Source organism: Neolamprologus brichardi, unplaced genomic scaffold (assembly GCF_056152115.1).
Source record: "Neolamprologus brichardi isolate AB-2024 unplaced genomic scaffold, ASM5615211v1 NODE_ptg000031l+_length_7269946_cov_1, whole genome shotgun sequence".
Classification (NCBI taxonomy): Eukaryota; Metazoa; Chordata; class Actinopteri; order Cichliformes; family Cichlidae; genus Neolamprologus; species Neolamprologus brichardi.
This window is the reverse complement of record NW_028270136.1, coordinates 1,918,645-1,926,928: the sequence shown is the minus strand read 5'-3', so window position 1 is coordinate 1,926,928 and position 8,284 is coordinate 1,918,645. Positions and strand designations below refer to the sequence as shown.

Sequence of the window (8,284 nt, the reverse complement as noted above, 5' to 3'; positions counted from 1 at the left end):
GAGCTCATGAAGATTAGACAACATCTTAAGCATGTGAGTCTGTTTATCATCTTGTCCAAGTCACCTAGTGTGATGCAAAGATCAGTGGACTCATAGCACATTAGTTAAGAAATGATCAAATAATAGCAGAGAAATGTGTAGGAAAGGCAGCTTTAAGAAGATGTTCTGCTGGAGATGCAGCTCCACAGACATTGATTAAACCTGCCTAATAACACAAACACACATGCAATGAAGATCAGCTTGTTGTCTCTCATCAGTGTTAAAATAGTGTCAATATAACAGACACTTGTTATCAAATGCTGAATTTATCCAATGCTGACAATTGACTCTCTAGGTTGCAGGACAACAGTTTAACTTTTGTGGGAAAAAAAGATTCTGGTTTGACCAACCACTGATCAGACAATAAATTTAGTTGTTAATATAGTAAATTGGGAGATGCTTTCTGCTTGATTGATGCAGCACATAATTTACTGTATGAGGGAAATTCTATTTTTGTGATAACATTTTGAATATGCATTTCTGTTGTCCTGTCATCTTAGTGGGTTAATAGCTGATATGCAAATTAGTTGATCGTTCTTAGATTAAGGAAAGGTGACTGAATCTTAGCACGAGTGAATGAGATGTGTTGGAGTTTGTTAGAGTGGAGACTCTAAAACACTGAGTTTCCTGTTTTGATGTGCGAGTGAATCCTGTACCTAGATACACAACTCTGAATACGTCAGTACAAACTTCTTTTGTGAAGTACATGACAACATGTCACATGTTTTATGATGAAGGTAAAAAGGAAAACTGAATAAAATGGGTGTGTGGCCTAAATGAGTGAAGAGCACAGACCTGGGGATTAAACTCATAGATAATAAGACATTAGGGTTATGTTGTGTGTTGTGCAGCTGATGGTTGGTTTGGAGTTAATCTAGCTGATAATTCTTCTTTTGTTGTGAAGTTGAGCCTGCCAATTAGTATGATGGTATGATAAATCATGCTAATGGTATGATTTACCCTCCTGAGATGAGGAGCTTGTGTCATGACTTAACAAGGCATTTTTATTTTGTTACTTTCACAGTGCACTGAAAGTTTTGTTAGATAATCTCTGTTTGAGCAGATCTGCACGATTAGAACAAAAAGCGCTATACGACACGTCGTCGAGAAAATTGTTACAAGTGAGCTTCTCCACATTAAAATGGGCTCGGGAGAAAGCCACTTATTTGGGACAATTAGAAAATGAGAGTCCCTGCCCAAAAAGGATTCAGCGAGGTAATCCGATCTAAAGTTCTTCTTTTTCTTTTTGAAATGACGTCATTTTGCTGAGAGTGGAAACGTAATGCGACGATCGATTCCACTATTAGCAAAGAAAGAAAGAATGAATGTATGAATGAATGAGTGAAAGAGAAAAAAAACTGATTGGTAAAAGCTGACAAGACTTGACCACTACTCAAGGTTAACCTCCACCTAGACAGGACAAAGGGGTGGATGAATCTATGTGTGTTTCCTTTTACAGGAGCAGAAAGATGACAGCAACATTTGAGGTTGCATGATGATTTAACCTTTTAAATGCCACTTTCTGTGTCTGTGCATCTACCAGGGGTGTTATTCACTACCTTGTGTTGCTCACAGAGGAAACTGTGAGAAAGAGTGTATACATCTGCGCAGCGCTAACATTTGCATTTTCTTTTCTACAGCATTACAGTTCTTCATGTGACTTGATCATGTGATTTATACCAGGACAGCTGGTTGATGTTTTTCCCTACTATAGGATTTCTGGGTTTATTTGTGAAGATAACTGTGTTTACAGGTTATGAGTGGTGATGCTGTTACACTGTGTTTTTGGGAAAATGTGAAGGTTACTTTGATGATGTGAATAACATTCTTTCCACAGCTATGGATGGCTAACTTTATGGTCTTTTTATAGCACCTCTGGAACCTGTCGACCTGCACCTGGTCACCAGGATGATCTTTGTGTGTTGCTAATGTTTGTTTTTCTAAGAGTACATGTAGTGGATTCAGCAGAAGCGGACAAGTGACATGAGAAAAACAAATAAGAGATGCAGTGTTTATGGAATAGTTGAATATGGGCTCATTAGCTAGCCACTTTTGAGCTCCTAGTAATTGATGAGTGGAGTGACTTTGCTTAAGGGAAGTCACCGATTACATTAATGTTAACTGAGTACATGGGATGATCCATGTCTGAGGCAAATTATGGTAATGGAGAAAACCTGCACATGATACTTGTCTTGCTGATGTTGAATGCTTTATTACTCTTATGATACAATTGTTTATAGGTGTGAAGTTTGATTTCACTTACAGATCTGTTTTCCAGGCCATGATGGTGTGTATGCAGGCTCCTGGCAGAGCCAGGTTTTAAGCAAACTTAATATGCAAAACACGCTAACATCTTTTATTGCAGGGTTACGGAGCTACTCTGGAGGAGATGCCCTGATGTTGCCTGGGACATGATCTAGCTAACCTTTTTCTTTAAGACAGGAATCTAGGTTTGATGAGTTGACTCATGGGAGTCAGTTGAGGTTGTGGACAACAGACGGGCACCTGAAGGATGAGGGGAGCGTGCCAAGCTCCATCGACAGCGCAGAGGGAGTCTAAGGATGGCATCGTGATTCTGTGAAAAGCACATGAACCAGAAGCTATGGTGGTGATGGCAGCAGTTTCCTATGAACATCACCTAATGCTGTGCCACTGTACTGTGCATATGATGACACTCTGAAGACTGCTGGGATCTTAACAGCAGTAAGATAACTGGACCCAGGACCCTTTCCACAGAGGGGTTTTTCTGCAGAGCATGGACAATGGAGGAGTCATAAGTATCCCCCTCGCAGGACGAAGGCCTGAAGTGAGGTGATGGGGGTTTGTAGAGGCCATAAAACTAGAGTGCTGAAGAGGTCTGCAGCTTTGGAGATAACTGAGACCCATGTTGACAAACAACAAAGCCAACTGGTATGTTTGAATGTCTATTCTACATACATTTGGACTCTGGTCCTATGGACAGTGATGGAAACAACTGGAAGAGACATTTATGATGCCCTGCAGAACTTAAACCACTCTGCAGAGAGACATGTGATTTGCACGCCCAGAGGAGCACCACCAAGCTGAGATGTTTTTGAAAATGTTAATTTCTCTTTTGACTATTAACTTAAAAATTCATTTGTTTGCTCGTAGGATGCAGTTTGCCATTGGATGAGATCAATGAGGAATGGGATAACTGCTAATACATTTGTTAAACTGTGTGTGTTTACAGTAATTTAGGGTGATTGACATATGCTGTGTATAAAAATGTTTGCATTTACACTGTCAGGCATGAGGTGATCATAACTGGGAACTTTTCTAGCATAAAGGTCAAAAAGGGGGGAATGTTAGGTTTTGTATTGTTGATTGTCATTTATGCTTAGAGGTGTATAATCAATTGTGTAGTGATAGGATGTGTGATCTTTAGCAGGCTGCAAAGGCTTGGTGTGGATTCCAGAGTGTTCTGGAATCCACACCTACATCCTGGGAGCATGGGAAGAGGTCGTACCTTGTTTGATTGTTTTATGGTAGGATAAACGTGGCTATATCTGTTTTAGGCTAAGTGCCTTTTGTTTAGGTGGACTGCTGGACTTCCAGACCAGCAGGTTTAGGGAAGTCTTTATGGGGTCACGCTCTGACCCCACACACACAATCCTTTGTTCACATGTATACCTATGTAAGATGTTATATGTTAATGACCCTATGCATATTCATGTAACCACAATAAAAGGAGTGCTATGGGGAACCTGGCTGAGAGTCTGACGGAGGTCAAGTGGTGGAACGACACTTGGCTCCAGGCAGGTCTCCCTCATGCATGAGTAACATGAAGAACTTTGCCTACTTTAGGTCTTGCTTTGCTGTGTAATTATATTGTCTTCAACGTTCCAGTGAATAGGTTTAAGCTACAAACCTATCACTCGGGTTATGTAACTTCTGCAGGGCGTGGATTCCAGAATATGCAGCATGCGTACAACCACTGCAAAACCTAATCTATGGAAAAGATCTTGCTTTAAAAGATAAAATACAGTGGACACCAGAAGCAGAAGGAGCATTTACTAAACTAAAAATCATGCTCCAAACTAACGTTGTGCTTGCATTACCAGATTATGGCAAACCATTCTACTTGAATGTAGACTGAACACAGAGACACATGAAAGCAGTATTGACACAATCATTTGGAGAAAACCAAAGGCCACTAGCTTTCTATTCAAGCAAACTCGATTCATTCCTGGCCTCAGGAATGCCCACCTGTGTACAAGCATGTGCAGCAGCTGCAGAGGCAGTGCAAAAATCTGCTGACATAGTTTTAGGACACACTCTGACTGTTAGAGTACCACATGCAGTAACGTCTATACTGCTACAAGCACATTTGCCTTTCTTAACACACGCGAGACAACTCTCCTATGTTGGCACACTGCTTTCGCAATCCCACGTCAACATAGTGAGATGTGGACCTTTAAATCCTAGCACATTGTTGCCAACACCCACGGAGGGAAAAGCACATTACTGCGTGGAAAAATAAGAGGAAGCTAAACCACGTGCTGACATTTACAGTACACCAGAAGAAGGTTTCACTGACATCTTTATTGACGGTTCAGCATCAAAAAATGTACTAGGGCGTAACTGTGTAGGATATGCAGTAACCACAACAGACACTATGGTGGAAGCAAGAGCCTTGCCACACATGCATTCAGCTCAGAGCTCTGACTGCAGTAATCAGAGCATGTGAAATACATGAAGGACAGGACATTAACATCCACACAGACAGCCAGTATGTATTTGCAGCAGTTCACCACTTTGCAAAAATAAGGGATCACAGAGGAATGGTTACCTCCTTTGGAAACCCAGTTCAGCATGCAGATTTGCTGAAGCAACTGTTACAAACAGTACAACTGCCGCAACATTTAGAAATTTGCAAATGTGCAGCACATCAGAAGGATGACTCTGAAATTACAAAGGGAAACAATTTTGCTGATAAAGCTGCAAAAGCAGCAGCCATAGCAACCACAGTCTTATTAACAACTCCCGAAAATCACACCATTCCACTATCTGTACTGCAGGACGAACAAAAAGCAGCACCATCATAAGAACAAAAGCAATGGCTAAAACACGGAGCAGTACTAGACACTGATGACATAATGAAAATAGCAGGAAAACCCATTCTTCCCAAATCATTACACAAAACAGCCGCTCTGGTGAGCCATGGTTTAAGCCATGTCTCATCAGGAGAGATGATCTTTTTCATAAACCAACAATTCTATACTATAAAAGAATATGTGAGAACATGTATGACCTGCCAAAAAACACAATACCCAAGGTAACTTAAGACCAAAAAGAGGACATTTTCCTACACCACCTCACCCATCTCATTAAATTCACATGGACTTCTTTTAACTCAATGAGTGTCAGGGCTCAAAATACGCTCTAGTAATTATAGATTTTCTCAAAATGGCCAGAAATCTACCCAGCAAAAAAAGCAGACGCAATCTCAGTTGCAAAGTGTCTATGCAACCATTTCATTCCGACATATGGAATTCCTACTCTGATGAGATCAGATAATGGAACCCATTTTGTAAATGACGTGATCAGCAAAGTATCTGAAGCACTAGGTTTCAGTTTGAAACACCATTGTGCCTACCATCCACAGAGTGCAGGATTAGTGGAGAGAACAAATGGCACTATAAAGCAAAGGCTCAGGAAAACAATGGAAGAAACTGACAGACCATGGCCAGAATGTGTAGGCCTAGTCAAAATGTGGATGAGAATAACACAAGGAAGTAACAAACTGTCCCCATTTGAAATTATACATGGGTGACCTTTTCCACTACCAGTTACTAGCGAGCCACTAGATAAATCAATCCGTGAAACCACTCTGGCGGATTGGATGACTCGATTGTTGATAAACAGAGAAGTTGTTTTGAACAATAAACTGCCGCAAGACTCTTTTTCACCTATTTCTTGCAGGTTGAAGCCAGGTGATTGGAGTACTTGGACAAGGATCCAAAGGAAAAAAAAAAAATGGAGCTTGCCACGGTAGGAGGGTCCATACCAAGTGCTTCTGACCACTCCAACTGGGAAGTGCTGATTGAGCATTGCTTGCACTTCAACCTCCAGCCATTGGCCAACTCTAGAGTAACCAAGTAGTAGGGTGTGACGGACCTGTACGCAGCCATGGGAAGGTGGACCCTCCTGGTTACCTTGACTACAACGCTCACTCTTACAAGACCCCAGCTGATGCCGGAAACCGTTGAGCCACGAGGCAGACAGAAAAGATAGACACACGACAACTCCCACCTAAGAGACATGACACAAGACCACATCCACCCGTTGATGAACAATGCCTGGTACCGTTATATCCACGACAGGACAAAGGCAGAATCGGCAAATACAGACTGTTATGTCTGTTCTCATATTCCCAGCACATGGACACACCCCACACTATATGGTGAATATATGAACAACACTCAAGCAAAGTGTGCAGCTAGCTTTGCTGGCAATGGATTCCAGCACAGCCAAATCACCACCAACGATACAATCTCACATGCTGTTGGACTTAGTAATGGAACATGTGATCAACTCTTCTGGATTGATTTCAATGTGACAAACCAGAATACATCCATCCACTTCCCAGTGTTCCTGGACCAACTCTCACCACAAACTGTGTCCAAACTGCAGGTCACAGAGAGGGTGCCCCTCTGAATATGAGTGGACCTTCTAACGGCACATACTGGGTGCAAGGATTGGCCTGGCTATGTGGACAACGGGCATATTTCATACTGCCCCTAGGCTGGACAGGAACATTTGCTCCTATGTTCCTGTCAGACCACACTTTCAGGATGACCGCAGTAAACACCACTTCTACAGCACGTCGGAAAAGAAGATCAACGTTCCCTAAACTTCAACCACATGACCCGATATGGGGAAGCGACGTACTAAGGAATTCAAATTATGGACTACCGGACAGAAAGTACTCCATTCATTGTTCCCCTGGGTGGGAACTGGAAAAAACATGCTTAGGATTGAAAATCTGGACTACCGTTTTGGACTCTTCTTGAACGCTTCGTGTAAGATCAGTGAACAGCAGAATCAGGAAATCGATGCATTACGGATTGCAGTGATGCAACATCGAGTAGCTCTGGACATGATACTAGCAGAGAAAGGGGACTTTGTGTCCTCTTCAACAACACCTGCTGCACTTACATACCAGACAATGTACACTCAAACATGACTGACGCCCTGAATGCCTTGAGAGAGATCCAGCAGGCCCAAAATCAGGACTAAGTGACTGGTTTTCTTGGCTTTACACTGGCTCCTGGCTACAGGTGCTAAAAAGACTACTCATCGGAGTTGGAACATTTTTACTTTTATTTTGTGTCTTTGTAACATGTATCCTACCATATCTAAAACTCACGATTAACCGCATAATATTTTCCACTGTTGCTGCATACATAGCAGTGACAAATGATGATGACTCCGACCTGTTGGAACATGAAGACTTTGTGTGATTAATGACGATGTGACAGAAAATGTACAAGATTTAGATACTGATCTCTCACTTAAAAGTTATTACATGACAAACAGGAGGGAATGTCAATAGAAAATTGTACTTAGTAGTCAGTATAATCTTTTAATAATATGGTTTGCATATGGTAGAATACTGCATGTTGACCTTTTGATGACTTAGGCTGTTGTTCGCTACAAGACTTGTTATAAATTTCTTCCCACAGCGATAGTGACAGCTGGACACTTATCTTCACTTCATACCAGGCAGAGGAAGTCTGTCCTTTGTCACACGCGCACACACACACACACACACACACACATAAACATCCACATTCCAACGTATACACATCCACATTCCAATGTAAGGAACAAACACCCACTGATGTTTATAAATAAAGACCAGGGCAGTGGCAGAGCGCAAGTCCCTGAGCCCTCACTCCCGTGCAGGTGCTCTGTGGCTGCCCTTGCTGCAAGTAAAACTGTGTATTTCTCCTCTCTGATTCTCAGCTGAAGAAGTATCTTAGAATACATCTCTTGACACCATTTTGCTCTGTACAGTTTCATTGAGCATCCTTAAAGGCACGTTTAATGTGTAATAACAATAACTACCACCACCACCACCATCTCCTCTTCCAGGGCCAAAATAGGCATATTAAACCTAGAATTTACATTTAATGTTGGAGTAGTGTAAGGCATCCTGCTGTTTACTTAATGTTTATTTAGGAATTTTATACAGTACTTCATATCTTTGCTTAAGATTTTG

At 41.7% G+C, this 8,284-nt stretch overlaps 1 pseudogene; it reads left to right on the top strand.

The window, feature by feature from the left end:
• Nucleotides 1-6,189: 6,189 nt before the first annotated feature.
• LOC148094678 (uncharacterized) lies at nucleotides 6,190-6,913 on the top strand (annotated as a pseudogene).
• The last annotated feature ends 1,371 nt before the right edge of the window (nucleotides 6,914-8,284 follow it).